The 17,648-nt window shown below is 34.6% G+C and overlaps 1 long non-coding RNA gene across 1 annotated transcript in view; it reads right to left on the bottom strand.

Annotated features, from left to right (window-relative positions):
• Nucleotides 1-8,104: 8,104 nt before the first annotated feature.
• The window catches only part of LOC308655173, a 256,086-nt gene continuing 246,542 nt past the window's right edge, over nt 8,105-17,648 (bottom strand). Inside the window, exon 5 of the long non-coding RNA XR_014023401.1 lies at nt 8,105-8,236. This is a non-coding gene — a long non-coding RNA (uncharacterized lncRNA). The remainder of the gene's footprint in view (nt 8,237-17,648) is intronic.

Here is a 17,648-nt window from a genome sequence, read left to right as displayed (position 1 = left end):
AACTAATTTGATAACTAGTTTGCAGTTATCAAAAGAGACAACAGTAATTTTTCACCAACCTTCAGACACTTCGTTATCTGGCAAGACTGAATTGCTCTGGAAAGGGTCTCACACGGCTGAGATTTTATCTTTGAGATATCCACTATTTCCCCTTACTTATTCTGAAAGGAAGCTGTTGTACTAGTTTCACAGCAAATGAAGGACTGAGCAGTCATTCAGGACTAGGGTCCTTTCCACTCACGACTTTCTACTGACATGTTTCAAAGATTATTATGTGGGCCTAGGACTGGGTAAGTGGTTGGCTTTATATATGGTCAGGTGAGTGAAGAGAAGTAAAACATAATGCTCTGCTTTTCTCTGTCTCTGCTCTCTGAAAATATTTTTTTTTCCTCACAGAATCATTAAAATTATAATATTTCTCATATGATTCTATAAATGCTTTAAATATTTTTGGAATAGTAAACATATGCATACATATATATTTATATATAGTAAAAAAAACTCTTGAAGCTAGATCTTGAAGCTTGGCGCCCTTGGACTTTGAAAAATAGTTTTTAAAAACATGATGGATCATGCCCCCCAATTTAAACAAATGCCTTTCCCTCTGAGATGACAGAGAAACACTGAAGTCCCTTTTTTATCAGTGCTTTTGCTGTAGTCTTGGGGAGTGTTCAGATACAGATGTCTTGAGAACCTGTACCTTTAATGTTAGCAGACAGAAAAGCCTCATTGCAGCTGGTTTGGAAAGGGAGATTATTTAAAAAATAAAGCCCTGAGCTAACAAAAGCAGACTTTATTGCAAATAGCAAAATTTAGAGTTAGGTCGACCTGACTCCTATTATTAGCCAGGAGTGGTGGGCCCAGCTGCAGTGAGGCAGAAGGCGAACCACAAATATGGGAGCCAGAGAGCTGCACAGCCAATTTAGGCTGAATACACAGTGTTGAACTGAAACACATTTTTGCTTACCTTGGCTCAATGCAATGTAAGTACTATATGAAACCCTCCCCTCAAAAGCTTTCTGCTCTGGTGAGCCTTTGTTTGTGCCTATACCCTGGGACTTGGCAGGAGGCTTCTGGAACCACAAAAGTCAGCTGTTAGGCTGCAGAAAACCTCCACATATAAAAACCGAAGCAAAGCCACACCATTTAATACTGTTCTTTACATTGTTCTTAATAGGACTGTTGTACCAAACTTAACATGCGCGTTTTGAATTTCCAACCATTAAAGGTATTTTGCGGAATATTAAATTTTGTAATGAGCTAAATACAGAAAGAAACTGTAAGCACCAAAAACCTTTAAAGAGTGCTTTCTCAATGAAGGGTAACTTTAATTTTCATTAGGTTATCATTTTTTAAAAATGATTTTTCAACAGCAGGCTCACATTTCTCCTTTCTTAGAAATTTTGGTATATCTCAGGGAAAAAATACTATGGTTTTCTCAGACCATTAGAGAGATCAACATAATTTTATAAGATAATTTTATTCTCTTCCTTTAAAAAGAAGATGCTACCAACAATGTGGATTTTCTGTAGATTTAGTAGAATTTTAATATAAAAAGTTACTTCATACATTCACTACATGAAGTACATTAATTAATTTTACAGTAAATATATTTTTATTTTACACTAAAATATATTTTACAGTCTGTTTTATAGACTATAATATGTTGACTTTTACATGATATGTCTGAGATTTTTAATTCGTCCATTTTTAATAGTTGCTTTTTCCATTAATGATAATTGTTGATCAATTGACTAAATAGTCATGATTTATTAAACTATTTTTTAAAACTATTTAGTTTTTAATGCCATTTTTAGATAGAAATGCTTAATTTAAATACTATTGGAAAACTTTGAAAAATAGTTTTTTAAAACATGATGGATTATGCCCCCAATGTAAACAAATGCAATTTTAGTATATCAAAATGTATAGAAGAAAAATATAACTTCATTTATAATATATTTTCTCTAATTTTTTAACATACTAAGAGGTTTATCATTTTAAAGTATAATTTAGTGATTTTCATAAATTTCCATAATTGCAAACATTATCACTATCTAATTAAAAACTATATACATCACTTGAAAAAGAAACCTCCTATCCAACAGCATTCACTCCCCAATCTGTCCATATCCCAGCCCCTGCTACCCACTATTTTACTTTCTGTCTCTCTGAATTTTCCCTATGCTGAAAATTTCATGTAAAAAGAATCAAACAATATATATTCTTTTATGTCTGGCTTCTTTTACTTAATATGATCTGTCATGACTTCATTCCTTTTTAATGACTGGTAATTTTTTCTCTGGATACATCACATTTTGCTTATTCATTCATCAGTTGATATGTATTTGGGTTGTTTTCACTTTTTGGCTACTTGTTTTAGTCAGCTTTTTCCTTGCTTGTGACTAAGAGACCTGACCAGAGCAACAGTAGAGGAAGAAAATTTTACTTGAGAGGCTCACGGTTCCAGAGGTCTCAATCCATAGACAGTCAGCTGTGTTCCTTGAGGCTTGAGGTGAGGAAGAACATCATGGCTGAATGAAGAGTGTGGTGGAGGAAAGCAGAAAGTGGGAAAGAGATCTCCACTTCCCAAGTACAAATACATACCCCAAAGCCATGTCCCCAATGCGCCATCTCTTCCAGCCACAACCCACCTGCCTTCAATTATCACTCAATTAATCCCATCAGGTGATCAATTCACTGATTGGGTTAAGGTTCTCCCAATCATTTTGCCTGTATATCTTCTTGCATTGTCTCATACATGAGCTTTTGGGTGACACCTTACATCCAAATCACAATAGTGAAAATAATACTTCTATGAATGTTCATATTCATAGAAACTTTTGTGTGGACTTATGCTTTAATTGTCTTGGATATACACATATGCTGTGAGAGCAAAGGAAAAACAAACAACCTTCAAGACTAGACAGTAATAGAAAAGGCCATAATATAAACAGATGAAGTGGGATCCAATGTTTCAATTCAGGGATCAATGTGCAAGAAGAGGCAGGTCAGGATAAATGCATTTTGGATCTGTTTTCAAATCGTAGCTCTACTCCCCATTAATGGTATATCCCTAAGCACATCATTAAACCATTTTGTATCTCTGTTTCCTTATATATAAAATAAAGTTAGATAGTATTTTATGCCCAAAGAGTTTGAAATTTTAGACTAATACATATGATATTTTAGTCAGCTCTGTGTTGCTGTGACCAAAAGACCCAACAAGAACAATTTAAAGGAGGAAAAATTCATTTTGGCTCAGGATTTCAGAGGTTAAACCCATGGTAGGCCAACTTCATAGCTCCGGGCCCAGGTGATTTGGAACATCATGGCAGGTGGACAGGGTAATGGATATCAGCTCAAGACATGACAGCCAGGAACCAGGGAGAGCTCTGCTCACTAGGAACAAAATATAAACTCCAAAGGCACACCCCTAGTAACCTACTTATTCCAGTCATACACTACCTGCCCACAGTTACCACCCAGCTAATCCATATTAGTGAATTAATGAACTGATTAGGTTACTGCTCTCAGAATCTAATCATTTCAACTCTGAACATTCTTGCATTACCTCACTTATGAACTTTTGGGGGATATCTCATGTCTAATCCACAACATATGGAGTATTTAAGTACTTTATCTGCAGAAGGTATTCAAGAGACATTAACTATTAAGCTATTTTTATCAGCTACAACTTCGGATGCTCCAAGTATAATAATTCTAAATTGTAATTAATGATTGAGGTATCTTTTTGTTGCCAGGTATGATGGCATGCACCTGTTGTAGTCCCAGCTACTCTGGAGATTGAGGCAGGAGGATTGCTTGAATCCAGAGTTTAGGGCCAGTTTGGCCATTTAGTGAGACCCAAAGAAGAGAATATCCATTGCCAATATCCATCATTATCCATCAATGATAAGAAAACACTTGAGAACAAAGAAGGCATAACAAGATCCAGATTAGAAATTAAATATATACTTAATGTTAATTAATATTTTTATTATATACAGAGAAGCAAAAGTGAGAATTCACAGGCAAGTGAGGGAGCAACAGAGTTTTCAATAGAGGAAATAGAGGTCTGAAAAGTGTGTGTGATTCTTTGTCATGCAACACTACCAGCCGCTGTTTCTTCTGTAACCCGGGTAGCGAAAGCCCCTCCCCTCAAGGATGATGTTAGTATTTTACAAAGTACACCAGGCAGGTGCCATTTTCCCATTGAAGACAGGTCTGAACAGACTAAGGTCTGAACAGAGCCATCAAGAGCTGCATTGGCTCATCCAATAAAGAAGCTTTAATTTATTGACTTCCTAAAAAAAAAAAAAAGTGGAGGTTCTTGGTGTGAAGGTAAGTGATGTTTGGAGTATGGTTACTTTGGAAAGGATGCTCCTGATAGATCATCTAGGGAGTGGGGTGATTTGGAAGCATAGAGGGTGTGGTGGAGAATCTATGCTCCTATGAGTAGGCATGAGAAGGGGGATGGAAACAGATGCGTAAAGTAAAGAGCACTGAGGAAGGAAGAAGTAGAAAGTACCTGGGGGAAACTCTTACATTAGCATTTTCCCCAAAGTGCTCCTGAAGAACTGTAAATATCTTGGTACCAATATGAATAAGCACTCTGTTCCACACCCATTTGCAGTGTCAGAGAAATTAGTTCTGTAACAAATTATCTGTAGCAATGGCACAGAAGGCCACATGAGTCAGGGTGGTGTTTGCTTAGGGGTATTCTATTTCAGATATTTTTGAAAGGAAAATGGTAAATACAGAAGTCAGAAGATAAATGGTTTGTAATTGCCAAATTTTTGGACGTATTACAGTAACATTTTATTCTTTTTTATTATTGTTGCATTAGTAACAGAAACTGGAGATGGGTTCTTTCATTTTTTTAATTCTCTAAATTTCTAACATACAGCAAATTTTTTGTAGCTAATAATTGACACATGTCCTTGAAATGCTTGTCCCAAAGATGAGCTGTAGACTAAACAGAGTCTCACATTGAAATTACTTTTTTGCTTTGTCAAATTTTAGATTGAAGTCTTTGGAAAATATTCATGAGAAACAAAAGGGTATAAATTCTATTGTCATGAAAAAAGTTATGGGTCCTAATTTTAGGTTGCATTAGGGAGAATATTGGATTGACAGTCTAGAACTTCTTTGAAAGTACAAATTTGAATTTTTATGAAATATACAGCACAGGCTTAATTTATCATTGAAAGATTGAGACATAAAGGACTTTTAGGGCTGGACTCTAGGAAAATGGTGAATTGACAGTTTGGTCTTTTATTATCCTCAATCTTCCCTTTTTGTTTCTTGTACATGAATGTGTCTCCTGACTGTGTCCCTCAGGCCAAAGAGATATCACATTTAATCTGAAATTGGCTATATTTATCTCACTTTACCTGCTTTTCATTCTGAGGTTATATATATATTAAAATCTATGGAAATTACATATATATGTTATATGCACAGATTATACACACACACACACACACACACATACACACACACAGAGTTTATGAACCCCATGTATGTGGGGTTGGGTCCGGAGTGGTAGGGGTGTGTACTTTATGTTTAGTACAAAAGCTCCCTAGAAAAACAAAATAAGGGTAATCATTCCTAACTACTTACACCCAGCATAATATTTTCTGCTCTGGGACTTCTTAATAGATATTATTAAAATATTGAGATTTTCAAAATTTATTGTCTTATTTCTTTCTTCTTCTCAAATACAATGTATGCTCATAAATTCAAACAAATCATATAAATAAGATTTATAAATACATCTGACACCTCTCAATATTAGAATTTGAAATGTATGTGCTTTTTGATTGTTGGTATATTTTATTGACTGTACCTATCCTTTAAAAGTAATTCTCTCCGAGTGTGCTGGAGCATTCCTGTAATCTCAGAGGCTGGGGAGACTGAGACAGGAGGATTGCAAGTTCAAAGCCAGCCTCACCAAAAGCGAGGCGCTAAACAGTGAGACCCTGTCACTAAATAAAATACAAAATAGGTCTGGGGATGTGGCTCAGAAGTTGAATGCCCCTGAGTTCAATCCCCAGTACCCACCCCCCCAAAAAAAGTAATTCTCAGTCAGCTAAATGTGGAGAAAAGTACCTAATTATTTCATGTGGAGAGAAAAATGGAAAATGATTCTATGAGTTTCCCAAGAAATGTTAATGACTTTTATCCCAATCATCTCTTTCAGGAAGTTGGTGTTGAAGACAGTCCCCAGAGTTTGAAGATACAAGAAGCAGGAAGTGCTGTGTTTGGTGTTGTCTCTGCTTCCAAACAAGTGGGTTTACAACTGGAGTTTCTCCTATGCTTCATAGGAAAGCCATGATTGTCATGAACATTGAAACACCATAGAAAATTATGTTTCATTTATATAAAAACGGTCTTTACTGCAAGATCAAGAATTACTTAACATCGTCCTACGCAAATAGTGAGCAGTGAGAATCAGAGAAGACTACAAACACACACTCCTACAACAGGCCAAAGTATTATAACAAAAGAAACAACAATACAACCTACAAAAAAAAGAGACACATATCACATGCTCTACAAAGAAATCCTTCTGAGTTGACCCACACTTTCTTTGTAAAGTCATAGGTCTCTTTTAAGATGTGAAGACTGAGACTTTTTTCCTGATGGTTCGCCACAATTACACTGCACCTGGGTAGCACTATCATTTTACCCTTTTCCCTTTCCCTTCCCATGTGGTGTACTAAGAGTTCTACATCTGAATTCTCCCTTCGCAGAATTGTTCATTCCTTCTCCAAGATATTAATCTGAGCCTACATTCTTCTTTAATCTACTATCTACTAATTTGACTTTGAAATTGAGCTTTTCTCATTCAGGCTTTGGCACTTTCAGGGAAATATTTGGCCATATTTAACCATTTATTTCTTTTCAATACACTAATCCTTTACCAAATTATGGTGAAATAACTTTTGATTTTTTAAAAAATTAATGACATTTGTTATAGGAATAGGTCTATCCAGAGATAATACGTTTTAATGGCATTATGTCATTCTGTATATGAGCAGAAGAATGACAATGGAAGTTGGTAATGATTACAGGATGCAATGTATTGTCTAATACAACTGAAAATATGTAACACAGAATGGGAATAAATCTTAATGAAGCATCAATTGATATTGCTTATTAATAATGTCCACATTGAATATGAGAAGTGTAAGAACTTTCTAACAACTTGATATATAAGATATCTAAAAATATTCTTCATTTTTTTAATTTAAAAAAATGATTTAAAATGCATTGTGAAATAAACTGTATTTTGCCTATCAGTTAAATATAATTCTCAATTTCCTTGACTATAATTGCTTAGTATTTAAACAAAAGTCTTTATCAGATATATTCTATGATCTTAGAGCCTATAACTTTTGTAGAGATATAAGAGGATATAAAAACAAAAAAGGATTCTCTTCCCATTTGTACAGTCTGCAAAATGGTCTCTATTCTTTCTAAATCACTTTCCTATCTCACTAGCATATCTATCGTTTTCTCTCCCCCTTTCTCTCTCTCCGGAGCATCAAGAATGAATTTAAAGTTCTTGAGCTTGTACACAGAAAACAACTACAATTTTAATATGTATTCAAAAAATCCCATGTTCACAAGAAGTCATTAATTGTCCTGTGAGTGTGTGTGTGTGTGTGTGTGTGTGTGTGTGTGTGTGTGTTTATAAATAACAAACATTCTGGTTGATGACAAAAAAAAAGTTTCATCTCATTTTCCTGTTTAACCCTGTTACTCTGACTAGGTTGAAGTTGCTTTTAAGTTTTATTTGGCATTGTAAGTAGATTCACTTGGAATTATTGCATCATTATTTCAATGCACACACTACTTTTGCCTTTCTCCGGACATTTTCTCTGGTATCATTTTAATTTTTTTTTAGAAATATAATAACTCAAAAGAAGAAGATGTACAGTGATCCCTGACAGATTTCTCATGTTTGCTTTAGAAGCTTATTGCTTCTTTTGTCATTATGCATTGAGAAACAAACCTGGAACAAGATGTGTTTTAGTCATTTTTTTTTTTTTCTGCTGCAACTAAAAGATCTGACCAGAACAATTTTAGGGAAGGGAAAGTTTATTTAGGGGCTCACAGTTTCAGAGGTCTCAATCCACAGACAGCAGACTCCATTCCTCTGGACTTAAAGTGAGGTTGAACATCATGAAGGAAGAGTGTGGCAGAGGAAAGCATCTCACACGATGATCTGGAAGCAAAGAGAGAAACTCCACTTGCCACATACAAAATACATACTCCAAAGCCACACTCCCAATGCCCTACCTCTGCCAGTCACACCCCATCAAGTTACTACTCAATCCTATCAAGTAATTAATTCGCTGATTGAGTTAAGGCTCTTGTAACCCAACTTATTGCATTGTCTCATGCGTGAGCTTTTGGGGATACCTCACATCCAAACCATAGCAAGACGTGATCAAATTCAGAAAAGTTTACTCTGTGGTTGTAGTATTATTATTTCTTTAGAAGTTAGTCATACTTTTTTTTTTTTCATGGAGGAAACGAGAGAGAGGGAGAGGGAGACACACACACACACACACACACACACACAGAGAGAGAGAGAGAGAGAGAGAGAGAGAGAGAGAGAGAATGATATTTGAAATGGATTTCAAAATTTGCTAGATTTGCATAGGCAGAGATTGTGAAAAGACAATTTTAAATGATGCTCACAATTTGATTATTTGTAATAGCACAAACTGGAAACAATCTAAATATAAAAAATAAAGTAATAGTTATATAAATTATGGTACAAAGTGTTATAATTAAACACCAAATTAATGACTGAGCAAATTGCTGACAATTTGACGATGTGACTCGTTTTCAAGTCCCAATTAGACTGATCAGAAGAGATAAAGCAAGTATAAGAATAAAGAGGGTTGGAACAGGCTTGTACATTGTGTGTGTATGTGTGTTGAAGCCTTTACTTTTCTAGTAAAACCTGTGGATCCCTTCTCAGAATAATGATTTTAACTGTCTAAAATAGAATTCATGGAATAAAAATGAAGCACAATTATTTCAAAACAGTTACCAACATAATTTAAGTATAACATAATAATGTATTTTCATATGTTTGCTTATTACTGCATTAGAAAACAGGATTTAGTGGTCAGATGATTTCCATAATTTTAATGTAATGATGGTTCCAAATAATATTTCAAAAAATTTGAAAAATTCTATAATGTGATATAAACCATTCCTGGTTTCCAGTGGTGTAAAATTCATGTATACTGCCAAAAGCACCAGGATTTGTAGCCTACATTAATATTTTAAGAAAATGCTAAATTTTCGTTAGAAGTTAGTCATATTTTCTTTTTCGTGATCCAAATCCATGGACTTCCTACATCACGTCCAATGACTTCTTGGTGGTCCATGCTTAAGAGCTCCTTTAGAGTAGGTCCATATGTTCAGTATGAGGGGAAGTAAAGATTTCTAGAGCTACTTTCTTCCACAGTCAAAAATAATTGGGTGTAGAGGTTTCCCAGCATGTTTGTGTTCATATGCAGCAATATCAAAAGCAATATTATTTTTAAAACCATAGATAGACTACAGGTCAGACTGTTAGTTGAATCACTATGTGATCTTAAGCAAGTCACTTCTCTTGTGTCTCAGTCTCAATTTTTTAGCTCTCTTGGGGCTTTTGTGAGGATTAAGTGTATTAATGCCTGAAAATAATTTAGGACATGACCTGGCACATGTTAATCACTACATAATATATATATTAAATATTTATCAAAGAAATAGGCAAATCCCTTTGCAGACTGAGTCGTATAGTTATCACAGCTTGCTTTACCTTAAAGAGGTCTTCAAATAGAATGAGAGTCAAATTTTGAGTAGAGAGAGAAAGAGGCGGGGGGGGGGAGGGGAGAACACCTCTAAGAGTGCAGGTAAGATTAAGTCTCAAAAAAAGCTATTTCAGAGGCTGGATACTACTTGTAGATCAAGGATTGAATCTGAGAACAGATACTGCAGGTAAGATTGAGTCTCAAAAAAAGCTATATCAGAAGCTGGATACCACTTGTAGATCAAGGACTGGATCTGAGAACAGATACTTAAATGAAAACGACGATCAGCACATCAGTAGTAGCCTTGCTGAGAGCAAGTGCAGGTGGATAGAAGCAAATACCAGACACCGAGCCATTTGCTGAATGAGTTAATACTGAACAAAAACAATGAATATGAATTTATTTTTGCAAAATCCAAGTCATGAATGAAAGAATGAAAGTTTACCAGATTTAACAAAAATGGCCTGAGCACAGAAGAAATAGCAAAGCAAGAAAGATGGAAAATGTCAAAGAAAGAATAGAAAACTGCTAGAAGCTGGTCCTGATTAATGAAGGAATGAATGGGACTTACTTGTAAAGTTTCACCTTGGACCTACAAGAAGGAGCCAAACCTTTCCCAATCTAGGGACTAAAAGGAGAAGCACATGAAAACAATATTTTAACCAAAGTTAAAGAACATGATGAGCCTATGCTAGAGGATCTCCATCTCCCACAACTATGTCAGCATAAATCTTCACAAAGAGTAGAGGTTGGGAAAAGGTTGGAAACCTCAAGGAAATGAGAAGTATTTTGGTTCATTGCTATGTGTAACACAACAAGCATCATAATAAGAGATGAACATAAATGTTGACAAGTAGCTCTGGGACCTAGCTGAGGTTGGTCTAAAGAGGATAGTTAGATATCATCCTAAATGTCACTTTCCTAAATAAGTCTTTACTGATAAAGCTCCCAGAATATGTTTAATTGTCCCCACGGTGTGTTCTCATTGTGTCTTGTATTTGTGTAATTACTTTTGTGGTACATATGACTTCCTTGCTTTTCAAAGTCGCCTGTTTGTTTATTTATATAAACACAAGTGATTCAAGATCTGGCGAATAGAAACATTCAACAAGATTTTTTATTCAAATAAATTATTTTTATTTCCTGGAAGTACTATGTATTTGAGAAGAGTTCGCCATAACCTATGGCTTTAATTCTAGTTGGGGCATCCATTCCAACTCTAGCAAAACCAGTTTTTGCCATGACTGAATTAATGAGCCAAGTTCTCTGATTGTGTCATACACTTCCACCAGTGTTCCTCCTTCATCTCTCCCACTCTTTACATCTGATTTATTTGCTTTTGGCTTATAATTATCTCTCCAACTTGAATACTACAGTGCTCCTTTACTCATCCTTTGCAATTATCCTTGAGTGTAATTCTGCTCTAGTTGGGCATCTTGTTCTGTTTCCTTTCCTGCTCTGTGTCATTCAAAATATCCTAGAAGCTCAGCCCAGGAAAGGCATCTTGTTTAGTTAGCTTTTGTATTGTATTAACCTGGGCCTAGCAACAAAGATAAGAAATGAGCAAGGCATAGGGAAATTAAATTTTGCATCCTATTAAAGATCAGGAATGATGTACTTTGTCTTGTGTATGAGAAATTCTAGAAAGTAAGAGGGTCAAAGAAGTACATCAGGTTGGACAGAAAGTTAAGACATCTCAAAAGGTGAGTGATCTATGAGAAAAGATATATGAGGAGGATATAATCATCACTTCTTTTTTAAAAAAATGTTCTAATTAGTTAAACATGACTGCAGAATACACTTTGGCACATCATATGTAAATAGAGTGTAACTTCTCATTCTTCTGCTTATACACGATGTAGAATCACACCAGTCATGTAGTCATACATGCACGTAGGGTAATAATGTCCAATTCATTCTACTGTCCTTCCTAACCTGATACCACATCCTCTCCTTTCACTCCCCTCTGCCTAATCCAAAGTACTTCTATTTTTCCCTAGCCTCCCCGCCTTATTGTCAATTAGCATATACAAATCAGAAAAAAAAAATGGGCCTTTGGTTTTTTGGGATTACCTCATTTTGCTTAGCAGGATATTCTCCAGCTCCATCCATTTACCTGAATATCCCATAATATCAATCTTCCTTAAGGCTTAGTAATATTTCATTGTATAAATAATCACATTTTATTGATTCATGCATCTGTTGAAGGGCATCTAGGTTGGTTGCATAGTTTGGCTATTGTGAATTGAACTGCTATAAACATTGATGTGACTACGTCATGGTAATTTGCTGATTTTAAGTCCTTTGAGTATAAACCAGAGAGAGGGATACTTGATTAAAATGGTGGTTTCAATACAAGATTTCTGAGAAATCTCCATACTGCTTTCCATAGTAGTTGCACCAATTTGCAGTCCTACCAGCAATGTATGAGTGTACCTTTTCTCCCACATTCTCATTTATTGTTGCTTGTATTCTTGATCATTGCCATTCTGATGGGAGAGAGATCTTAGAGTAGTTTTGATTTGCATTTCTCTAATTGCAGAGATGTTGAACATTTTTGCATATATATTTGTTGATCAATTGCATTTCTTCTTCTATGAAGTGTCTGTTCAGTTCCATAGTCCATTTATTGATTGGGTTATTTTATTTTATTTTTTATTTATTTATTTTTGCTCTTAGGGTTTTTGAGCTCCTTATATATGCTGGAGATTAGTGCTCTATCCGAGGAACATGTGGTAAAGATTTTTTTTCCTCTTCTGTAGGCTCTCTCTTCACATTATTGATTGTTTCCTTTCCTGAGGAGCAGCTTTTTAGTTTGAATCCCTCCCATTTATTGATTTTTTAAATTTTAATTCTTGTGCATTAGGAGTCTGGTTAAGGAAGTCAGGTCCTAAACTGACATGATGAAGATTTGGACCTACTTTTTATTTTATTAGGCACAAGGGCAGTTCTAGTGCTTAAGTCTTTGACCCACTTTGAAATTTGTGCAGGGTGAGAGATAGGGGTTGAATTTCATTTTGCTACATATGGATTTACTGTTTTCCCAGTACCATTTGTGAAGGGGCTATATTTTCACCAATGAATGTTTTTGACACCTTTGTCTAGTATGAGATAACTGTATTTTTGTGGGTTTGTTTCTGTGCCTTCTATTCTGTACAGTTGATCTACTTATCAATTTTTGTGCCTGTCATTTTTGTTACTATGGCTGTGTAGTATAGTTTAAGGACTGGTATAGTGATGCCTTGTACTTAATTTTTCTTGCTAAAGATTACTTTGGCTATTCTGGATCTCTTGTTATTCCAAATGAAATTCATGGTGACTTTTTTTATTGCTATAAAGAATATCATTGGGATTTTAATAGGAATTACATTAAACCTGTATAACATTTTTGGTAATGTGGTCATTTTGAAAATGTTAATTCTGCCTATCCAAGGGCATGGGAGATCTTTCCATCTTCTAAGGTCTTCTTCAGTTTCTTTCTTTAGTGTAGTGCAGTTTTCATTGCAGTTTTCACCTCTTTTGTTAGATTGATTTGCAAGTCTTTATTTTTTTTTTGAGGCTATTGTGTATGGGGTAGTTTTCCTAACTTCTTTTTCAGTAGATGGGTAGATGGACATTTATTTAACACATCTATTATTCATAAGGATATAAAATTTCAGATATTTTCAGATTAATGCAAGACTTATGGTTTAGATTTATACTTTTTTTACTCTAATTACAAAAATTACCATACATTTATTGAACACAGTTTAAAACCATATTTGCTATTTTTCACAATACATTACTGTGCATCAACTGCTGTATTTTTTATAATTCTTGATTCTAATCAAGATCACTTATGATTAAGATTAAAATCTTGATTTGATTATGTGCATAAGAGTCTATACAGACTATCCCTTCTGTGAACAGAGAGGACATTCAGCCATTTTTATTTAATTAGCTCTTGTCTAGTTTTGATATATGTCAAATACTCTTTAAATTGCTTTACCAATGTTACCTTATTAAACTTTATGATTTAGCAATTGAATTTAATCTTCTTGGTAATTTATATGGTAATCCCAAATAGTGACTCTCCTCAGAATTCCTGTGAAAGAGTGACTTAAACCAAACATTCTAATAATAAGTTTATTTAAGCAATGATAAAAAGCTATCTATCATCATAGATATATTGACATCTATGTTTAACAGCACTCTCTAAATCTCTCAGGACAAAAAGGACACATATGAGTAGTTTCATGTATTTGCTTATTCTTGCATCATATATACCTACTGGGTGCTGGCTAGTAGAAGCAATGTTTCATGATTATAGAAGAAAAAAAATTATACATTGCATTCATATTCAAGAAGTTTATAAGCTAGGAAAATAGATTGGTACAAAGAATTCAGATAAGACAAGTAGGCGAATGACATATAATAAATGAATGTTTTGAAAAAATTCTATAATAAATGTCAAAACAAAGCTCAGGATTTATTGTGTAAGAATATAAAGAAGGGAACATCTAAACTGATCATGTGCTCCTTTGCAATTGGAAGTCTTTACTGCCATGGAAGCCAAGAGGGTGTAGAAATATGGAAGGACTTCAGCTGGATCAAGCTTTACCTGGGCTAAAGGGATGTGTTAACAATTGTAAGGGGAAAATCATTTGCTAAACCATCGAGAAAATGTAGCCTCACCAATAAAAGGAAACTTTGTCTACCAGTTTCCAGAAGCAAAACAGTCTACCAGGTCTACATTTTTTGTTTGTTTTACTGCTTCTGAACTTTGATTGTTGTTAAGAACTAGAAATATCTTTCATCTCCAGCTGGCAATACAGTTATACCCAATTTTCCAAGTTGGATTGCTATAATCCTCCTTAATGAGTCTACCATACTCACTCTCCAGAGCCTCCAACTGAATCAGAAAATAATACTTAGCCAAAGAAGCAGCAGAGCACCATGGGCTCTTCATCTTGGTGCGGTGCTTTTTTTCAGTAGTTGCTATTTGATTTCTGTTCCAAGTAAGAGGTGTTTTGAAAGACTACATAAACGATAAGCCTCGAAAACCCATGCACTTTATTTACTTCTGTCCACTTTATTGGAATGAAAAGATTAGCTCTGTTCACAGGAGCAAAATTGTGGAAGATCCCACACTTTGGCCTGGTGCAATAAGGAAACAGCAAACATACTTTTGCAGGTGACATCATAGAATGTCTTCTCTGGCCAAGGTAATATTTATTGGTCTTTTATACTAAACCTATTAATAAATGAGTTATTGAATGAGGAAGGGGTAAGTTATTAGCTGGACTGCAGGTTTGAAATTTTGTAACATCTGCTGCTCTTTTAACAATAACATATGAGTGAAAGGTTTTTTCAATGCTTTCAAGAATGTTGTTAATCTTGCATTCCACACAAGCAAGTCTGGAATTAACAACATTCCAAAATAGACTGAAAATGTCATCTGAATAAATATCTCATAAAAATCCAGATTAAATAGATAATCAGTTCCACTTTAAGAAAAACAGAACAACATTTGAATTTGTTTATATTTACCATAGTCGAATGAGTATTTTTTTGTGTAGCTAATGACCGTAAAATAAATTAATTCACACATTCACAGCATATAATGTACTTTTTCTTTATTCAGATACTTAAAGTCAATGATCGTTATCAAATTATGTCATTTATAGCACTGTAGAAGCTAAATGGTAATAAAGAGAATAGGTTATAAATAATAAATAAAAGCTGTCCTTTGCTGTGGACATAGAACTTCATGTTGAAGCAGTGAAGCATGCGACTCTTGAGTTTTCAAGGACTTTCTATTCATTTCTCTAACATGTTAAGACCAAAATTAGTTAGAAGCTGAGTATTTGTATTGTTCTGAAATAATAAATAGGCAAATTATGAAGGGAGTAGCTTTTAAACATTAAACCAAAAAAGAAGACAAAATATTCCAAGTTTACCTCAGTAATATTAAAAAATTTTATGATCTGATTCTTAAAATCAAGCTTGGAAAGTTCAAATTACTTAGTAAAACAAAATTAAACAAAACAAACAAACAAAATATTCAAAATCATCCTGAATTTCACAGGAAAGTCTCAGGGCCAAAATAACACTCTAATTGAAATTTAATATGATCTCTGATGGTCAATTGACAAGGAAACTTTTAACGGGCACACAATTTAGTTTTAGTTCACAACCTTCATAGCTTTTGAAACTTCAAAGTTATTCATACAGATGCAGCATGTTAGCTGTAGCCAAATCGAACAGACACATCTGGAGTATTTTAAACCAATATTAAAAACAATTTCCAGTTTTTGTTGTGAGGGATGACAATTTCACATAACAAAAATAGTTCTGGTTGGTTCTATTTTGTACATGTTAAATTTGACCAGTTCATTTTCTTCAGATTTATTTTCACCAATGACTTTGTAGCCCATCAAATATACAAGGTTTATAACAAGTGGATCTTTCAAGGCTACATAGTTACCAACCAGTTGAATATATTAGGTCTCATTCTCACAAGTACAGAATGAAGATGATGGACAAAAATTTTAAGAAGGAAGGTAAAGAAGGAAGGGAGGGAAGGAATAGGAAGGAAGGGAGAAATAAATAAGTAAAGGAAGAAGAGGCGTGTGCCAGAGCATTCCAGAATTGTTCTGGACAAGAGTCAAGTTAATCCATGTATTGAAAGGACCAATAATGTTTTATCAGGGCCCATCCCCATGGATGTAGTAATGAGGGTAGAATTGAGATTCAGGAGACAAATCACATTTTTTACTGAATATTTATGATATTTTGGCAATGGTCAACTGAGTTACATTTTTATGGTCATAATTATGGTATTTTAAGCCTGGGTGGGCGTGGAAGATCACCTACCTTTGGGAAAGCTGAAAATTCTTGCTTCTTAGCCAGAGTTTAGCCATGCAACATGGCCATCATAAATCAGAGGCATCCATTTTAGTCTTCACTTTGGATCATAGTCTGTCTCTGTCCGTCTGTCCATCTGCCTTTCTAGAGGCTGCAGTAGCCATTTCTGCAAGACCAATTCCCGATGCAGAAGGTTTTGTGATTTGTTTTTTCGTTGGAAGCTCACATTCCTTGGATCTTTGTGGGAATTCTTCGAGGCCTGGGTAAAGGATGTGTTCCTGAGAGGTTACAACACATACTGTTTCCACAGGCACAATCTTGGTTATAATAATGTGGGAACTGCCAAGAAATCAGTTGGACTAATCTGTTTAATAGTGCCTTAAATACACTTGTATTTAAAGAGCCATTAGCATGTCTCTTTGGCATTTTTCCTGCTAGTCAGCGATCCTTATTAAAGGTCTAGGATTAGGCTTGTTTAATAGTATTCAGAGGTGGAAGTGAAAAATATTAGTCAAGAGGGAAATATAGTTGCCAATATTCACTTTCTGATTTTTAATGGCATTTATTGTCAAGTTAAAGCCTTTTCTACATGTGTTAAACTTATGGAACCTTTTTTCCCCTACAGGCTTCTTTTTAAAGTAAATCAAACATAAATTCCAATTGATGGAATTTCTACATTGATTATATATCATAAACCATGAATTCATACATCATCCTCTTTTGGAGAAACATATATTTTGGCACTTATATTTTGCTGAACATATGTAAGAACTTACTTTGGGTATTTGCTTATGAATGTAATTGCACAGTCACATGGTCTCTTATTGAAAGGAAATCTAAAATTGTGGGATCAACTTACATTAGGAGCAGTGTATGATATCCAATTCATGCCATGTTTTATCAATATTTAGACTTTTCAGTCTTTTACATTTTGTCTATTCTGGTGAATGTGTAGCAGTGTCTCACTGTGGATTT

The sequence above is a fragment of the Spermophilus citellus genome (genome assembly GCF_964194105.1).
Source record: "Spermophilus citellus genome assembly, chromosome: 9".
Classification (NCBI taxonomy): domain Eukaryota; kingdom Metazoa; phylum Chordata; class Mammalia; order Rodentia; family Sciuridae; genus Spermophilus; species Spermophilus citellus.
The sequence above is the reverse complement of the archived record's forward strand: the minus strand, read 5'-3'. Positions and strand labels throughout refer to the sequence as shown.